The sequence below is a fragment of the Topomyia yanbarensis genome, chromosome 3, assembly GCF_030247195.1.
Source record: "Topomyia yanbarensis strain Yona2022 chromosome 3, ASM3024719v1, whole genome shotgun sequence".
Classification (NCBI taxonomy): Eukaryota; Metazoa; Arthropoda; class Insecta; order Diptera; family Culicidae; genus Topomyia; species Topomyia yanbarensis.
This window is the reverse complement of record NC_080672.1, coordinates 397,755,861-397,777,376: the sequence shown is the minus strand read 5'-3', so window position 1 is coordinate 397,777,376 and position 21,516 is coordinate 397,755,861.

Here is a 21,516-nt window from a genome sequence, read left to right as displayed (position 1 = left end):
ATTGCACTGATACATACCTTTATTTTATCTGGAGAACCTTTTTACGATTATTTCACTTTAAAAGCACTCGTCAAACACTAGAATAGGCCTAGTGTTATAATAGGATAAAACTAAATACGGGGGTTCCTATTGTAGGCATGTTTTGCTGATACACTACCACAATCAAAACCAACTTTTTGCATCCATCATACAGAAAAGAATCACCAGTGCGGCCAAACCAAAACATGAACTTGAAAACATAATGTTATGCAATTTCAGGTATAAGTAATCAATTATTTCAAGTTATTCAACTAATTGTTGATCGCAGATATTTTATTTTCTTCTGCACATACAATTTGGATCGGGAGGAAGTAATGTGTGATGTGAACTTTATATTCCAGTTGTTAACTTTCGCATGGTTATTTCCTGCATGCGCAGTTCTGGGCGCTCTTCTATTAACAGCTGATGAGTTTCTTTCGTGTGCGTGATGATTACGTTTGTTTTGATCGGCTGAAAAAAGCAGAATGATTCATTTTACAAATCACGCGTTGGCGTCCATGATCTGGATACCTAGTTAGAATCGACGCAAATGAAATATGAGGCATTGCGTTTCAACTAGATTGTTTTTCGATGAGGTGGAAATGGGCACACCCATGAGGCGATAATTGGAACGTTCAGGTGGGAATAGATGCACAGAATAGAACATTTATTTTCATTTATGCTGAAAATTGAGACAATTCTGCCAAATAAGCATTATACAGATGTTTAAGAAACAGTACACTGATACTTTATTCTGAAAAAGGTTATAGGTAATATGGCTTCTTTTTAAGTTGTTCAAAAAATAGTGCGACCCTCTCCATAATGGTGCCAAAATAGGCTCATCACCCTAATTGACCGTCAGATGAGCGTTAAAATTGGAGATACTATTTCCCTACCATTTGCTGCTACCTACGAAGTTCTACATGGCAGCCACCTGGAAACCATAATATTCCTGTTATACATGAACGATGTCCACTCTTCACTGAAATGTCTTAAGGGGGGCGTCTGGCGTAGCGTGCAAAAAAAAGAGACTCATTTTTTCCGTTTAATTGTTCGTATTGAACCTTTAGAATAATCTCCCGCAATCTCGGTGGTCTCGCTGAACTTCTTTTGTTTTAAACAGCCATGCATTACTCGTGCGTATTTGCGGTAACACACGCAGATTTCAATCTCTCGGCAATAATTTTCGAAAAACTGACAGCGATAAAAATACAGTGTAAACTATAAACTACTTCTACCCACAGTTTCAAGAGAAAATAACAAAATGGGTAATTTTCTATAGTGTTTTTTTCCGTAATGCAATTTGATGTGGGACACGCTTTATGAGCGTTTTTCTCGTAACAGAGTTTTTCAAATTGGTGAACACGATAAATCAAAAACTAATCAACGAATTGACTTTTTATAAGAATGTACAAATTGTGTAGCCTGTCGATGAACAACAGAAACTATTCTTGGAACGCTGGTACCTGTGTCGTTCTGTATGTTTGATAATATTTTTTCGTACATAATGCATATATAAAGTGATCCTAACGTTACACAAAAGATCCATTGTTGCCTTGCCTTTAAGTTCGTAAAATAAAATAACTTTCGGTTTGAGAACATTACAGCAGACGCCCCCCTTAACCTTTCCGAGCGCGTAAAGGTGCTTTAACCTAGGCTCATTAGCCAGGGCAAGGTGTAAATACCTTTGTCCTATCCTAAAGGACCAAAGGAGTGACATTAACCTTCTTAGCCATGTCACTTCTGACGATTTGACATATCCCCTTTAAACTGAAACGGTCGGTACGGTTGTCCTCGTTTCTTCCTCTTTCAAGTTTCAAAAGCATTCGTTAGTTAGATTATTCATTAAATGAATAATTTAATTGCCGTATAATTTTGAAACATCTTTAAACGCAAACTCTGCCCAGTAGGCCTGGCCGTTTTAATATTTGTGACATATTACACATAATATACTTCAAAGATTAATGTTGACAAGAAAAACTCTAAAGAATAACTGCAGTGTTTTCCAGGATGCTTTTCAATACTGGCTGTGTAAGGGTTAGAATAGAATAGACGCCCCCCCTCAAGCTTTCCGTTAAAACTTATTAATGTAGCTTATAAGCCGTGAGAGCGTTTTTGGCAACATTTTTGAAGTAGAATATTTTTAACGTTTCAATGCGCGAAATCTGTAACTCCAAAACATTCTGCTGGAATAATTTCTCAGTGTTTGACTGTGTATAACATTCACTGTACTGAAGTGGTGTTTTGTGTCTGTGTTTTGCGCTATCTGATCGAAAATATGTGTATCTATGTTGTATTTATAAAAAAACCCTAAAATGTACGACTACTATATTTAACTAAAATAGTGGATTTAGTTGAATCAGTAATTATCCGCGCCATGATTGGTCCGTACTATTCATTCGGTAGAGCGAGCGTTCAAATTAATTATGACGCAAAACAACAAAAAATCATCACTTTGTGTTCTGACGTCGTAGAACCTGCTGCGTTTCATGTCAGCTCGAATTTCTTCGGTGACAATGTATCTTGATTGCCACCAGGCGCTAGTAGCCTCTGAATGCAATGATGCACTGGCGTGCCAGTTTGTTGCATACAAAGAGAATGTAATGTACACAGACTACAAAGAAAAAGCAGAGCACTGAAATTTGGGAGCGATTGATTGCTCCCCGGGTTTGTACATTGCGTTGAAAGTTTGTAGAGGAATTAATATGGGAAAATCAAATATTTTACGTTAATAAAGGTCGCTATTTCACTTAATTTGAAAAACCAGCTCTGTAAAACTTTAGTTCAAACTTTGGTTAACAGCTTTGTCAAAGATGATAACTAGCTACGAGTTGTCGAATAATTGTTATAACAATTTTAAAACTTATGGTTCAAACCAATTGCACAAATCAATTGTTTCTTCCAACACTGCCTGTGCATTACCGAGCCCGACATTTTCAACTACGTAACCGAACCGTAAGTTTTAAAATTGTTAGAACTATTGTTACAATAATTGGAAGCTAGTTACCGTCTTCTACAAAGTTGTTAACCAAGGTTTGAAGTATAGTGTTAAAAGCTGGTTTTTCATCTTGAGTGAAATAGCGACCTAAATGAAAAAATAATTGATTTCCCATATTAAATCCCACATAAACTTTGAGTGCAATGCGTGAACCGGGGAAACAACCAACCGCTCCCAATTTTTCACATGCATTTGGGACCACAAAAGAAACTTAAAAAATGCGGTGCACGCTAGTTTGAATCATTTTAAAATTCTCCAGCTGCAAACCACTCTAGTGTCCATAGAACATTCCATGAAAATATTTAATCTCACTTTTTGACTGTTTGGATAGCTTGTTTATATGGATTTAGGAAATTTTATTTCCATAACAGTACAAGAACCCGGATTCGAGTCTCTTTTAAGGGGATCCTCTTATGTTGTTGTACAGGAAGTACCTAAGGTTTGAATTTTTTTTTACGAATTTAAAAGACTTAGACATGTCCATTCAAACTCATTCAAATAACCCATACAACCCCATAAAAATACCACGAACATGGTCCGCGCCAAACTTTATAATTATCAAAACACCATGAAATGGTTTCAAAAGCCCATAAATACACTAGAATATGATTTTTAATTGGGATCTTCCGGAGCATGGTGATGGTGTTTCCATGGTTTGAACACATCTCAAACACTATTAAAACACTATGCAGTGAGGGTGAATTTTGATTATGGTCATAGGGGTATTATGAGCTTTTAGTTTGCTCGGGTTCTTCGTAAAGCTTACTTACGAATTTACTGAGTATTGTTACACTAACCGGGGAACCTCAAAGTACTCGGACCTCGTGGCAAACAGGGCTGCAATAAACACAGTTTTATAACAATCCATGGAACCAGTTTAATTGTATAACAGCTAGATGTATTAAGGGATTTGTACATCTATACTAAGACCGGCTAAATGACTCAATGTTCATGTTACTTGAACTTATGCAAGATTCATTCTATAATCTTGAAGAAAAGTACAGATGTTTGAATATTTTTCATTCCAATGTACGTGTAGATTTCAATCAGCAATACCAAAATGGATGATTTCAATGCATCCATGCAGAAGATAGTAAAGATTGCAGCATTCGAATTAACAGCCTAAGTGTATTCTACTTCACTTCGGTTATGTCTCTGACTTCACCCACCAATTTGGTTAATTTCACTAACACTTGTATTTGCGACAGAATTCGATGTATTTCGCCACTACCTTTGTGCATCATCAGTGTCGTATTTCAGATTACGATGCACAAAACTAGTATGCGAAATACGCATATCTGTCGCAGATACAAGTGATAGCGGAGTTACAAAATGTTACAAAAAAAACCTTACGTATTTTTGAGTGTGTTAGGAAAAAATGGCGAGATTCGTGCAATGTTTTAACACATGCAAGTGTTTCAGGTAATTTAATTTGGGTGAGAAAATCAGATTCCGAAGTTGGAAGAGTAACGAAACATTGCCATGAAATGATAAAGATTACTTAAAATTGAAAAACATACAGATAATCCTATAGAAAGGTACCTGTTGATTTCGCTACATTTTTTTAGAGTTTGTTCTCCACTATAGATGACATTTTTCTTTGCTTTGTGAGGGTAATATGACACACATTGTACTCATTTTATACAAAACTGCAAAAAACCGACCCCGGCAACCATTTGGGTTGCTCTTATTCGATTTGGTTTATCTTTTGCCGCAAACAACGGGTAGCGTGCCGTATTATTTTTTCAGCACCGGATAAATTTACCTGTCGGTGAAAAAAAAATCCGCGTCCCGGTCTCACAGATAGTGAGGGCTGGCGAATGTTTGCTTGAATATACCGAATTTAAACACAAGTACCTATGACTCGACAAATTTATAATTCTTCCACATGAACACTCACACTACTTTATCAAGCGAACAAAAGAGTTGCGAAACCGGTTCAACAAATCGCTCCCATCCCAACGACCAGCAGGTTGACCGTTCTAGAGAAGTAATTTAGTGGCCGTAAATGGGGGTTAATGGAAGCAAAGAAACCCATTCTATGCTAGTATCAGATCTGTTTGCTCTAGTTACCGCGAGTAAACATTTGTGCGGGAATGCAATTCAAATACATTCATTACAGCTATAAGCTATTACAATTCAGTTGCGATCAGATCAAAACATCACCTGCTGAGAGCCGGGTGCAATTTTCAAACTGGCTTACCCGCATCAATTATCTTCTGCTGTGTCAATTGATTGCCTGCATACTAAATGACACATAAAATAAGGTCGTAAACACACCTTTTTAACTCATTTCGTGCCTATGTTGTTTAAAAACAACAACGTATTTAATTCGTTATATATTCTGGTATCAACAAAATTTGTTTACAAAAACAAGTAATCGGCTGAGGCCAATATCAGTATAATCAGTAGAACTGAAGTGATTGCAATTAGACTGATTGGATTCCATTGGAGCATCACTGCCAGGGAAGTTTTAATATACCTTCATTGTCCTATCCCATTTCCATATTTTAAAAAATGATTAGACCTTGCAATTTCGACCAACTTTTTCATGCAATTGGAGGTAGAGATGCGCACCGCCGCCGCCGCGCCTCGCCTGCGATTACAGGTAAAATAAATTTGAACGAAACTTGGCAGTTGTGTTCGGTTTATGAATTTCCATGGTCTCCTTACGGAAAGATAGCAATCAGCTTCAGTGGTAAATCCTATTTAAGATTTCGAATTAGTTGAATTTAACAACAAATCCTTAAAAATAACAACACACTTAAAATATGTGTCGCTCACAATTTTCCAGTTTCTTCATCATCAAAAGACCATTACGTCAAAAGAAAAACAATATTTTGATTTACAGGTCAGAACATGGAAAATTCTTTTATGAAATAGACAAATACGTCGCAATGTTGTTTACTTCATATGTAATTTTCATTTTTTTTCTAGGTTTGAAGCAGTTTAATTAAAATTCAACTTATATTTTTACATTTCTTACAAAAGAAATGTAGAGTAAGGTGGGGCAAATCCGACCTAGTAAATGGTTTTGGTTGTAAAAGTCGTTTTATATACCAAATTAAAGGTTAGATTTCTGCGCAACTTTCCATGTATTTTATTCGCATCTTGGAAAAATTTTAAGATACAAGCGTTCTACGAAAAAGTTCATTTTTGCTGATCTCAAAAATGGGGGGACCGCCAATGTTTTTGGTTGATTTAGTACAGATACATATTACCCATATTTTATAGTTTTTCAATGATAAATCAATGAGTGTTATGTTATTGAATTGTAACATGAAGAAAATGGAATTCAATGTCAATTTTGGAATGTCAAAATCACGAGCAGTAGCACGTAAAGATATTCCCATTTGCATCGGAGCAATTGCTCGACGAATACTATATTCATCACGTTTTGTGTCATTCGTTTGCAATAACCATTGTGAAAAAAAATAATAAAAGCACATTACCATTGTATTAAAAAATAATAAAAATATATTTCAATTTGATAACTAAACATTTTCTTTACAAAAAAGCAGTCGGATTTACCCCACTATTTAGAGATAGGATTTGCCCCACCGCGTCATTGCTGATTACGATGCAATTAAAAAAAATATGAATAAAATTGGACTAAATTCATCTATGCACTTTGTAGGACTTTAATCAAAGAATTTCAATCCACTTAAATTTTAACAATCAGGAATATCCTGTAGTCAATGATGCTCAAAAATCAAATCAAAAGTTGTAAAAACACACTTATTGTCGTTTGAGCATCTCAATGTGGACTGAGAAAACGCTGTCATGCCACCATTATGATTATTTTCGATGCTCTACACGAAAACACTGATATTAGTTCGCGTAGTGCTTCCGATTTTCAATAACAGAGGGGGTCGGGTTTACCCAACGGTCGGATTTGTCCCACCTTACCCTATATGTTATTCAGTTTCTTCATTTTAATAATCCGACTTCATTAAAATTATTTATTTGGCACGATTAAGTTTTTTCTATTAATTTAGAACTTTTAACAACGCTTAATTTTTCGATTTAATCATTTCATGCCAACTTCACTGGATTTCACAGAACTTATGTTCTGCTCATTTTATTCTTATTCATTTTATCAATTCTATTCGTGTTGTTTATATGATTCGTTAGTTTTATTTATTCATTTTATTCAATTCATTTACTTTTTACTGATTAATTTGATTCATTCGATTCATTTTGTTAATGTCTTTAATTTTATTCGTTTCACTATCAGTCTCTCCACTTATTCATTTCATTCAATTTGTTAGTTCGAGTCAATTTAATTTATCCTCAGTAATTTCAGTAAAGACTCGTTTTTTCAGCCCCTTGGTCAATTTTAGGCTGATAAAACGGGGACATTGACAAAATCGGAATATATAATTTTCTTTGTTTCGAGTAAACTGAGGCTCTTAAAATATTCTTCTTTAGTCTCTGGATATAGCCTTTCCGATAATTTAGTTTAAATATCCTGACAGCGAAAAATTTAATTTTTTTTTTATTTTTGCATATTCGGATCTCTATAATAAGAAAAGGTCGAATCGTAGTAGCCATGCGTGCGGGACGCAAAAAAAGTGGCTGCCGTCAAATTTTTGTGATTAAGTTTTTCGTCGAATTCCGTCTTGGAACGTGACATTGTATCAATAAAGTATGGAAAATGAAGTGTAGTGCATCAAGCCCAGCTACTCTGGCACACTTTCGGAGACGTGGCGAAAATCGGGCAATAAGAATTGGCGAGCAAGGAGTTCCCGGTGGCTCGGAAAGGCTTACACAGAATTTCTTTCAAAGCATTTCGGATACCAACATCAAGATGGATACATAAATTGGTTCAAATTCCACTGTCCTCGAGTGCAGTGCAAAATGAGTTGCTTTTTCGGTCTACGACAGTCAACGGTACCAGTGGAATACCCTTTGGTGAGATTAACCCAATTTATCTTGTTCTTATATGTACTTATTTTGTTTTGAAAGCAACATGCCACGAAAGATACTCACAGGTGGGTCCATAGTGGCCCACACTCTCCATCATAGACGGCTCCCGAGGTCCCGGTTATCATTTTCTTGTAGCTTTCTTTCTTTATTTCAGAGAGCGAATAAAGGCGCTATAACCTAGGCTCATAAGCCAGGACAGGTTTAAATACCGCTGTCCTATCCCAGGAACCAAAGGAGTGACATTAACCCTCTTAGCAAAGTCACCCCCAACGATTTATCAAACCCCCACCAAATTGAAACGGTTGTGCACGTTTCTTCCTTATTCAAGGTTCAAAATAATCCGTTGATTAAATTATTCATTAAATGAATAATTTGATTGCCGTATAATTTTGAATCATCTTTATTTTGTACGCTGCACAGTTGGCCTGGCCGCTTTAATGCTTGTGTCATATTCAATATGTGCCACAAACATTAATAACGACAAGAAAAATTGTAGGCGAACGTCTGCAATTTTCCAGGATCCCTACATGTATTGGCTGTGTATGTGTAGACTAGACTAGACTAGACTAGATTCTGATCTCTTTAATAAGAAGAATATGCCCAAGAAAGAATTTACTCGAATTCAACTTGGTTTGTCTGCTAGAGCCCATCAAACTATCAACTATCAATTTTCATATGAGGCAAACAAAATCGGGTCTAAAAGCTGATAAAATCGGGGGTAGACAAAATCGGGGGCTGGTAAAATCGGGTCTTCACTGTAGGGTAAGGTGGGGCTAATCCGACCTAGTAAATGGTTTTTGCTGAAAAATGCTCATTTTACATCCGATCAAGTCGTTTTATATACCAAATTAAAGGTTAGGCTTCTATTTTCAAATATTGTCTTATCTTTCATTTAATGAGTTAATCTAATTTGATTTGTATATTTTATTAATTTGGTTTATATTAATCATTCTACTCGTGTTATGAATTTGAAAACATTTTGTTTTTCATTTTTTGCTTTTTATTTAGTTTGTTTGTTTAATTGATTTTCTATAATTTATTCAGTTTATTTGAGGTTTTATTCGTGTAGAACTAGACATTGCAATCTAATGAAAGAGTTCTGCAAACTTATGAATGTTCCAACAGTGATATGTGTTACAAATATCTCATCTCACTGCTGGGTGAATAAAGTTTGTTTTTGTATTTAGTTTCTATCTATTTCAAATATAAGGTTCTTAGAATGTCGCGTTGTTTTGTCTCTTCTATTCCGGATGAGTAAGGGATTGTCGTTGTAAACCGTCAGGTAACAATTTAGCACTGGGTTGAAATATATCTATTTTTGGCTATAAACTCCATAGAGTGTATTTGTTTAAGTAAATTATGCTCACCGCTGTTTTGTACTGTTTGATTATAAATTTTTGTTCATTTTCGCGTTTGTGAACGGTTTATTTTGTGCAGATAAGTGTAGTAATTTTTGTTGAACATTTGTATATAAGTGAATGTTCAACGACTGTGGGTATATACTTATTATGCGAGTTTCGGTATAGCAGTCAATAAAACAGCAAAAACGATTTGTTGTTTCAATGTCGGTCAGTTTCGGTGAATGTATTTCACCTTTTTCAAGGATTCTGTAATTATTAATATTTCCGTTACAAATATGTCTGTTTGTCCGTGAATGAATACGTACAGAAACTATACGTTTTGTTGTTGTGTATGTTTGTTTGTCTAGCATTGGTTGTCTATAGTGTGTAATTTGTAATGGCGTCCGATAGTGGCTATTTTTAGGATTAACTATTTTTTAAAAATATTGGCTATACATCTGTTTGCTTACTTACATCATGTGTAACAATATTTATGCGACTCACTGTTAACAGAATGAAAAGGCTTGCTCGCTATAATTTTTCGAAGCTTGATTTTCTGTGCACTAGTTAGAGCAAATATGCTTTGGTTTGTGACTCTCCTTTTCCGCCTACTATTTTTGACATGTTCATTTATGTATGTGTGTGTGGTGTCATAGTCATATTTTGACAGTTATTTTTTTATATATGGTACGTTTGTTTTGGTTTTTGAGAGAATGTATAATTCTAGCATAGATTGTGTTTAAGCCTTCAGTGTCTGTACGTCTGTTGATACTATTTTCATTGGTGATGATGTGGCAAACTTCGATGAACGGTAGTGCATGTTGTTTGTTGTGTTTGTCTATAATTTTTCTGTTTTTGAGGTCGAATCTATGATCCTGAGCGATGCTGTGTTCTCACAAGGCAGTTTTTTCCTTAAGTGCTACGATTTCTGGGTCGGTGGCGGTGAGTCCTAGTTGTTTGTATTTATCCAGTGAATTGTAGTGTGTTTGATGTCCGTAGATCCTGGTTTTTAATTTGTTAGTCGTCATACCTATGTAACATGCTTGACAGGATTGGCATGGAATGCTGTATATTATGTTGTTTTGTTGATCGTCAGGTACTGGATCCTTTAGCTTTATGAATGAGTGTCTAACTGTTCTCGTGTTGTGATGTGCTAGTCGTATGTTTTTGTAATCCTTTTTCAGGTGCTTGTCGCTTTTGTTCGACAGGTGAGGTATGTATGCTATAGATCGGTAAGTATATTGCCGGGTTTCTTCCTTTGCTGGTGGGATGAGTATGTTGTTGCTGTTCCGGTCGTGCATTAGGCTGATAAGTCGGTTTCGTAGGTTTCTTGGATGAGCCGGAAAAGGAGAGACACAAACAAAATTTGTATATAATAAACGTAGGGTTTAGATAGGTAACCGATCTCCTTTCGCTGCAAAAGTGATTGCTGGCTATGGTGAACCATAGCAATGACAGCCTTGCGGCGGTGCGTTTTTCGTGGTTGTTTTGGTCGAGCGAAAAAGGCGACCATCGTGAAAAAGACAGAAAGTGACGGACCACAGCCACGAACAGACGTTCGAAAGCTATTTCTTCTTTTCGGGACAGTTTGCCGCCACCGTAACAATAGGTCAGTGCGCGCGTGTGACGGCAAGTGAAATCCGTCAGTGTATCGGTGTGTGGTCCGGGCATACGAAAAAGACCTGGTGTAAGGTCGCCGAAACGGTAAGCTAACCGCCAAGGAGCCACTCACTTTCCCGGCCAAATAATGGGTCCTTTACCCAAGTGACACCAGTGCCGGTCTCACTGTGGAGGATCAGTCAAACGAATCTAGCTCTCCTCCACAGTTAATCGCAAAGGAGAACGAAGCAGGGTGGACAAAGGTTCCCCCTGGGAAGTGCACGATCCAGCGATAATTTGCCAACGTCGCTAGGAGCCAAGCTCACCTCCCTAACAAAACGACAAGGACCACTGCTGGAGCAGCCAACGTAAATCGCGAGAACGCAGACGTTGTTGTCCCGGCCGGTCAAAAGGTTCTTCCCTTTTTGTTTTGTTTACATACGAAAATCCGAAATTCCAGTAGAAGCACCTAGGCCGCCCTGACAAAAAGGGTCCGCCGGGCAACCAAGAACCCGAGTAGTGGCAAAACCTCTGCTTACAAATTGGAAAATCGTCAGAGCTAACCTCCTACGTCCCGAAATCAAGTTGTTTGCATGGGGAAGCCAGACGACACACAGACAACTTTTTTTTCATAATACCACTGCCGGCCAGTGGAATTTGGAAGGTCTGAAGTGCACTGCAATTCGCAAAACTTCTGTCGAGTTTGAAGAATTCTCCTGATAATTTGAGAACGTTCCTAAATTCCGTTTAACTTCTTTGAACTAACTATTGTTTACAAAATTTCGGAAAAAAGTCTCTGAAGTTGTTTGAAGTTTGTAGATCCCCTCTAATCTGTACAAAACTTTCTTTAGCAAAATATGTTTGATAATGTCAAAACTCTACCAAATTTCGTCGATTTTTTCTGTTATTTCTAAGATCTCACATTTTCCTGCATACTCTTTTTATGTTTAGAAACTTCATTGTTATATATTTGACAGAATTATTGGTTTTGTCTTTGTATAATTTTTTTATTCATTAAATTATTGATTTGTCTTTTCTTATCCGAACACGTATTTCACCCATAACTAGGCTATCAGGACAATCAGCATTCGAACTAATATTAAAATTCCTTTTTTTTTTATAGAACTTTGGTGTGCTTTGTGAGGCTTCTCGAATAAACGTTAACAATAGTATTTATCCTATATTCTATAGTTTTTCCAGTACATTTGCATTAACGGTTCATGAAACTTTTAGTTTTCTTGTCCATCAAAAATTAAAACGGTAAATATACAGGAAATGTTATTGGTTCTGAGTAAAGTATGGATATCAATTATCGATTTTTGTTATCTTGTGGTACAAAAATTTGAGTTGAAATTTGGCATAGAAACGGAAAACTTTGATTTTTAAAATTTACCTTAACAAAAGGAAAACTTTTTACTACGACCCAAATACCTATTCGATTACCAGAGCTCCAGAGTAGTTTTGTTGCACTAGATTTTATTTAATCCCAAGAAATCTCTGTAGAATCTTTATTTCTGTCTATCTATAGGTGTATGCTAACAGAAGTTCACAAATGGTCGAGTCATAGAAAGCTTGGAATTGAAACAGTTATAAAAGTTGTTTCAGAGAGTCTTGTTAATCCATGCTTTTTTAACTTATACAGTACGTCCCCAAAAACTTCTCTAAATACAATTTTTATCGGACATTATCTATGCAGCGATCATTTTCTTTAGTTTAGGAGCTTTAGGAGACATTTAGAAATTCATCTTAAAATGCTAATGTAAACTTAATAGTCTGATTAAAAAAGAAATCTCGATAAACCATTCCTTGCACTAAAATAGAGCTTTCCGATGGCACAAAACGAATTTATTTACCTTTTATTGAGTATTCAATACTTTTGTTGGTGCTAAAGCGGCAATAAATATAGGTTGATTTTCAATGTTAACCATTTATATTATTCCATCTCGAAAACTTCTCTTCTTACTTCTTTCTGCCGAATTTCAACTTTTTTAGTACCTTTTGCCGAAATCTCAACAGCTGAGATCTTAGTAAACCATTTTTTGGCTGAGATCTCAGTGACGTTTCATAGCTGATACTCGGACAATATTTCACCGAAAATCAGAAAACAAATCTCACTTTACTGAGATATCAGTTTCTAAATTTGCTGACTACACGGTTGTTGGGAAATTTTCCAAGCCGAATTGAGTGTGTAGAAATTGAAGTTCGGCTAATTTTATATTTATTTGTTTACTAGTAGAATCAAGTTACTTCTTGTTTTGCCGCTACGTAGCGTCGCTTTTTTTTAGTACAATGCCGCTTTTGCCGCAAATGCACTCAAAGTGGGTTGCCTAACGTAATCCCATATATCAGTGATTTGCGCTTGCCGCTGTCATTGTGTTCGGACCAAAATGTTGATTTGATAGGTTGCACTATATTTTAGCACAAATGGCTTAAAGTTTGTATGTGATTTAACATGAATAAACGATCCACATTATTTAATATTTCATAGACACGCTCCTATGTACTCTAAAAATATTTGCTATGCTAATTTCGGTAGATACGAGTACCGTGTACAACTTCCCCCAAGAGTGTAACAGGCTGCGATTTCTGGTTAAAAAGTTATTCTTTATACAATACGTAAGTGTCTACATCGTTGGTGAAAATTGAATTTATCTGGATACTCTGGCTGATACCTCAATCGAGTTAACCGTGATATGTTAGTCATAAACCGAATTAGGCAGCTATCAACATAGGCGGTTTTATAGTTCAGATGCGAGCGTCATAGACAATCTGAAGGACATCAGTTCGGTTCTAATTTTTTTTATTTATTTTTTTTGCTGCATGTAAAGCGGGAACGTTATTATGTAGAATTGTTAGTTTCAAATGAAGTAATAAGGGAGATCAAAACCGTTACTTCTGACGTGTTATTTTATTTCAGCAAAGTTATGTCTAGCGTTATATTTACGATGCTACTCCAAACTTAATCCGTGGATGATTCGATCAAAAGTTTTGGTTACAATCAAATCGTGCTTCATGGTCGGAGACACTCTTGCTGGCGTATAGTGACAGATATTGCCCGGCTTACTCAATTAACCTACCTTCAGTTTACGGGGCACTCTATAGCAGTTCCAGTTCCAGCTCCACATGTGGTGAACATCAGTTGAGCTTCAAAACAACGGGAATCTTTCCCGCTTCAGTTCGTTTCAATTTTAATTTGCTTAACGTATATTATTGCACACAAAAAAATACATAAAAATAATTCTGTTACAATTCGATCCCATGTCCTTTAGATCACATGTTTCAGATGATACCATCTGGACTATATTTCCGCTTTGCACCAACGGCATAACTGGTGATCACAACAAATACGTCAAGGTTCACTTGATTGATGGTTCAACTCGCCGTGTAGCCAGAGACAGCACTATTTTCATAACTATCAGAGCAACGAAAGTTTAATTTTGCAATAACTCATGAACCAGTTGTCATAGCTATGAACCGTATTTAGAAGAAGTTGTTCTACGTGACTGAATCTATAGAATGTAGCATACAATATATTTTTCAGGGGCACCAGGCGGCATATTTATGAATTTAATGAAAATGTATTATTTTCTCATAGTAAACTCCATACATACTTAGAAACATTCGTGCTAAAACATGCTCCAACAGATTTGATTCAGATTTAGCATAGGAGTTCGTTGAAGGATTACGAATTTTTCTAACTTGGTTCTGCGGTATTCAATTTTTTCATACATCCTCGTGCCACCCTAATATGGCACCCCTATACCGTTTGTATTGAACTGACGTAAGTCAACATCTCTGCGGGCACACAAATTATGGGCCCCACTGACAACGCACTATGTAGAAACGATACGGCGTGACGCGATCATTAGATGTTTGTAATCGAGCTAAAATATTGGACAATAAATTGAAGAAAAGTGTTGTTTTCGACATGTTGATGACTGATTTCGAACATCGCAAAGTCATGTCGTATGGAATTGATTTTGTCGATTGTGGATCGACCTTAAAACGACGTTTTAGATCTTGGTTTAAAAAACATGGCGGCGTAGCAGATACCTGGTTCGGACCTTACCCCTTACACACAATAAAAGTGCCATTACTAAGTAATGTCATTACTGGAATCGTATGGGAGTTCCGTCATTACTCGCCTTACACGATCATTAAAATTGATATTACTACTCAGTAATGACATTACTAGCGCCTCGTGTTGTTGAATTTTAACAAATCACCGTATACTTTTTCCTATTTGTGTCTTGATGCCATGAAATCAAACGTAATGGCCAATCTAAGGTAAGCAGGCCTTGGTTGTTGTGACAAACAATCAAGCTTCATTTTTTAGAAGAAAATAGATGCGAGCAGACACAACAGCTCTGTTCACGACAGATATATCATAACACATTTATTTTTGGCACATGTCAAACATTTGATTGATGTTGAGCATAGCAATACTTGCCCCACCTACCCCAGGAAAGCATCATCGAGCAATCAAAACCAGATTGAAAATCATAGTTCTTTTGCCACAGCACGTCACGATGGAGCCTCCTGGTGATTTACTGCGCCATTCAATTTACCCACACACACCAGCAACAGTCGCCGAAAGGCAATAGAACCAAGCTACACTTCAGTCGTAACGAAAACCGAACAGTGGAGCAAAACAAACAACTAGTGATGATGAAGAGTTTCCCTCTCCTCATCTCGTTGGACGAGACTCCTGGAGGGGGAATGGCAAACTAAACAAAAAAAATCAATGACCTCATGCAATGGTAATTATATGATGGGAGTGCTCGGTCGGCCGGAAAGGACAACTTGGGGGCACGATCCCTGTTCACAGCACGAGGAGTCAAACAGCATTCATTGCATGCCCGCAGTCACGCACTTGTGCTTCATTTCCAGTGCTTCAGTTAACTAGTTCGTTATACAGTTCCAACAGTTGCTATGTACTTACCACACTTCATGCTCGGTTAATTGAAAAATTCACTATCCGTGCACGGATTCTTTTTTTTCTTGCTTCGCAAGTAAAAGTGTGCAAAACGCCAATGTTATGGTATGGAAATTTCCCAAATGATTTTACTGGTCGGTCGGCGCGCCTCAGTCGCCTGAATAATTGCCACCAGGCGCCACCGGGATTCAGTAAACCATATAGTCCCCGACCAGTGGAAGGCGGTGGTAGAACAGGCCGGGCGGGCCGGGTCAAAAATTGTACACACTCCAGTTGAGATGATGATGTTGATGTTGTTATTGGTGGCGGTGCCCCATTGTTAGTCGGATGATTTCACCTCTCGTTTTATGTTGCGACACAACATCGAAAATATTGATCTGTTTTGTTTCCGACCACAGTTAATGTCGTTACTCACTGAAAATGTCTTCATTTCACTCACTCGATTCAACTTTCATTGTTATCCAAACACTTTTCACTTTGGTGAATTATATCGAATATCTAAATTTCAATTGATTTTTGACACTGTTACGGCATTCAAACTGAATACGTTCTTTTCCGATCGAACATCTTTCCACTATCACCGGAGCGAAAATTTTGACATTTCGGGGAAGCACCACAGTAGCCAATTTCTTTTCTCCTTCTCACAGAAACACCACCACCATCGACTGCAACTAGTGACAGTAATTTTTGCCTTCATTTATTTATACCTGTCCGCCGTCGTATCGTAACACTGCTGGTTTCTGCTGGGAAAACTGATGCTTTTCGCACCTTCAAAAGTTTCTTCACTGCTCAAATTAACACAATCACCGATCAGCTGCCCGACACGCGTCGCTGCGCTACATCGTACTCCACTCGTAGCCAACCCAGACTAGAGTTTTATTGTAGCGCACGAGAAGCCCTTTTTTCGCAGCACCACGATTCGACGGAAGTGAAAAACTTTCCAAGTCGCGACACACCACCTAGAAAGGACACTTACTGCCGCCGCTCGATGGGTAAACGAAAGGATTTTCACACGTTTGGACAACGAGAACGGGGCCAGTAATGCAATATGCATACAAATGAAAGAATATGTTTTGGAGTACAAACTGATTCATAAGCGCGCACACACACATACGCACCCATAGACACTCGCGTTTGATAGTGGTTGGAGTGTTAGAGGGGGGACTTCTCGTGGAGCACGAAAGAAGCAGAAGATCTCTTGTCCGGCGTGGCTCCCCGAACTCGACTAGCAGCGCTCGAATGTGAAGATGGGCTTCTGGGGTGTTCGAATGCAAAGTGCTGCTAAATGGTTCTCACCCGCTCGCGTAGGGCGAGCAGAGTGGGTTGTGCAAATTTGCTCACTTTTTTTCTCTCTCTTGATTTCTCTTCAAACAGACACCTCGGAAGTTATAGAATTATTAAAGCTCTCCTGTTGTACATGTAGAAGCTCTCGCCGGATTAAGCGCGGGAGAATAACAATTGGTGAGTTTAAGAATGCTGGTAAAGCTTTTGTACTTTAGGGGAAGATAGGGTAAAATGCATCCCTTGTTTTTCTCAAAAGAGGCTGGGTATAAATTATACCAAGCGCAAGTTCTCCATAGTGAACTTTACGCTAAAAGATTGACAACCCGATGCCAGTGGTAGTCCAAAATATACCATGCTTCTAATTTTGGCAACAAACTACAAAATTTAGGAGAGTAATAATCGGCCTGAGTTTTTGTATGCTTGCATTTATATGAATTGTATATAAGCGTAGTTCTTTTGAGTTTTGATCATTCCTCATTACGTAGTTTGGGTATTTCGATTAGTTATGTCCTGTTGCTATTATCACTCAATCCATTCGAAGCTGTTGATTAGAGAAGCGTTGGTCATCCTTGTTCAACGCGTTTTCTCAAATGGTAGTAGTTCAATAATTGGTGGTATTCGATTGTTATGCCTACACTAGACTGGTTCAATTTTTGACTTTTAGCTCCACCAGGCTTTACTGATTCCTTTTATGGCACTTAGTAATTGTGCAAATTTTGGTACCGATCGGTTGTGTCTACGGACCTTCCAAAAATTTCAAAGTTTATATGGAAGTTTGTATGGAAAATCGGTTAACATTGAAAATAAATTCTTAAAAAATCACCTCATCAATCAATTAATCAGAATACTATATATTTCTAAAGGTATTCTTCTACTGAACACATTCGGGGAACATTGCAAGTTTATGATAATTCGCTTAGAAAAGTTATTAACTAAAGAAGCAGCATGACTTCAAAACAAGTGGATTTTATTATTAATCATAGCAACCCTGTTTGAATAGCTGTATCTGCCATACGCGAGAGCTGGGTGGCAAGTCTAGTTTACACTTGTATAACGATGTAGGTATTCAAACAGGGTTGCTATGGTTACTAATAAAATCCACTTGTTTTGAAGTCATACTGCTTCTTTAGTTAATAACTTTTCTTAAGGCTCAAGTTACCTCAAGGCTTGGTAGTATGCGTAAGAAAAATTGTGTTCAGCTTTGCCACCAGATTGTCCATTTAAACCTTTTCAAAACTCTAAAAGAAGAATATCAGTCGATTTATTAGATCATCACGATTCAATTTATGCAAAATACCTGCTGGAAAAACCATCGGCTTAGCTAAATGGTGCTTTTGAAAAAGTGGCTGTGATTTTTTATCACACTACCACACCGAGCTGGGGTACGCAACACAACTGCGCAATGAAAAAACCACAGCCACTTTTTCAAAAGCACCATTTAGCTAAGCCGATGGTTTTTCCAGCAGGTATTTTGCATGAATTGAATCGTGATGATCTAATAAATCGACTGAAATTCTTCTTTTAGAGTTTTAAAAAGGTTTAAATGGATAATCCGGTGGCAAAGCTGAGCACAAATTTTCCTACGCACACTACCAAGCGTTCAATTCTAACACATGCTTAAAAAAGGTAACTTGAACCTTAACGAATTTTCATAAACTTGCAATGTTCCCTGAATGTGTTCAGTAGAAGAATACCTTTAGAAATATATAGTATTCTGATTAATTAATTGATGAGGTGATTTTTTAAGAATTCATTTTCCATGGTTATCGATTTTTCATACAATTTTCCATATAAACTTTGATATTTTTGGAGGGTCCGTAGACACAACCAATCGGTACCAAAATTTGCACAATTACTAAGGACCATAAAAGGAATCAGTAGAGCCTGGTGGAGCTAAAAGTCAAAAATTGAACCAGTCTAGCCTACACATAGCTCTACACCTACCGAGAAAACCGCAGAACTGTTAATTTTCATGCAAAATTTCATTATGCTATTTAGGAATATTGTGGTGTATACACCAAAAAATAATGAAAATTAAACGACATGTAAATCAATACGAATGTAAATATACAAAGCTTGAAGCAAATTTTTGATTGAAAATAAAGTAGAATTCGATGCACTCAATGAGAGCATCAGAAAGCATTTACACTTTCGTTCGTGTAATTTTACATATTATTTATTTTACAGCAATATAGGATTAAAATACATTCAAGAGCATTGGTTTGCCCTTTAATGAAACTGCAATTTCCAATCAACGTGTAAAATTACAATAAATATAGTTGAAAAAAGCACGACAAGTTGTGTGTATTTGTGCTGGAACTTAATTTTACATTCATATTCATGCTCCAAATATGTGCATGAACATAAATTCAAAATTACAAAACATTTTTTTTGTGTACTTTAATCGTAAAATTTAGAAAACAAGATATACCGGGTGTTTGGTTCATGGTAAAGATTCTCTTGAAGGGGCGATAGAGGATGATATTTGGGGAATAAATCGTTCTACAGCTACCATCAAATCTCAACCGTTACAGAGTTATTGTGCTTTTTTGTAATTGATCTGTTTGCCTTTAAACCTTAAGGAATGCACTTTGTATTTTAAATATTTTAGTTTAATTAGAAACGTGAGAACATTTTCTACTGAACAAAAGCCTTATATCTTTCATTTAATGGATTTAATTATGTTTTTGGTGGGTAAGTGTTAAAAATTTCTGTTTTGAAGAGGTTTTTGTTCGTTTCCTCAAAATAATCAATAATGAACATAACAGTAGGGGGAAGTGGGCTAATTTGGACCCCTAGCTGTTTCTCAGCTATGGTAATAATTATTGATTTATTCATTGATTTATTTTTCATCTGACCTAGATGGTCTATATGAAATGGGAAATGAGGAAAAGCCCATTTGGAGAAAGTCCATCGAACACTCTCCAAATGCGCGTAAAAACCTCATTATCTTTTCACATATACATATAAAACAATATTACACATTACATTACATTACATTACATTACTAATCGATCTAAATCACATCGAATGCACTAAGTTAGCCGTTTAGGCCTATTTTTAGAAGCATCACTTGATACAGAGAAGTCAAAACATTCATACACATTATTAAAGACACTACACATCGCCCTTATGGGTTCGTTCTGTCTATAATCAGTCCTTTGATAGCCAAGTCTTAAAAAATACCACGATCTTCAACTTCTGGGGGCACATTTACATTAATCTGAGAAAGTATATTTGGGGCATCTATTTCACCAGTTAGAACTTTTTCTACAAGCACGGCTCTGAGTATATTTCGCCTTTTTGCAAGAGTTTCCATGTCAAGCAGACGACAGCGTTCAAAGTAATGTGGCAGGCAGTTCTATCGGGTTGCGCCATGGCAGGGCTTTAAGAGCATATCGGAGAAACCTAGCTTGTATAGATTCAATTCTGGTAATCCAAACATTGGTGTACGGGCACCAAATGACAGCTGAAACTTCCAGGATGGAAGTACAAGAGAGAAGTACAGTGCTCTAAGGCAGTATGGGTCAGTAAACTCTTTGGTTATTCTAATGATAAAACCAAGGTTCCGGTTGGCTTTCGCAATGATGTGGCAATAGTGATCTCTAAACGTCAATTTAGAATCCAGCTGTACACCAAGGTCCCTGACAACTGACACTCTATCCAGTAGTTTCCCTGAGATAGTATAACACCGCAAAATTGGATTTTTCTCTGCGCATGAAAGAAATTACTGAGCATTTGGATACACTGATAGTCAACCGATTTTGAGTACACCAGTTACAAAATTCATCTAGTTCTCGCTGTAGTTCAATGAAGTCCAATTCGAATAGCACAATAAGAAACAGTTTAAGGTTATCTGCATAGATAAGTTTGCATCCTGGTGGAAGGACATTACAAACGTCATTGAGAACAAGGAGAACAGCAAGGGTCCAAGATTACTACCCTGGGGCACACCTGATAAATTTATGAAGTTATGTGACTCAACATTTCCTAGTTTGACAGATAAGGTACGGCCTACAAGGTATGATTTAAGCCACCTGGTGAAGTTGAGTGAGGCACCCAATCTTTCTATCTTCGCCAGTAGGAGCGAATGATCAACACGATCGAACGCTGATTTGAGATCTGTATAAATAGTGTCCAATTGTGCTCCGTATTCAATACTTCTAATACAATGTTAAGTGAATTGTGCTAAATTCGTGGATGTGGATCTACCTGGGAAGAGCCCGTATTGATCTGTCGATATATATATATATATATATTTTGGCTTCCCGGAACAATACATTGCTTACTAGAATTTCAAATAACTTGGACCCCGCACAGAGAGAGAGGTTTTACCCCGATAATTTGCCATGTCCTGCTTAACGCCTTTTTTAAAGACATGAAGCAACAGATTTTTTCCAACACAGAGGAAA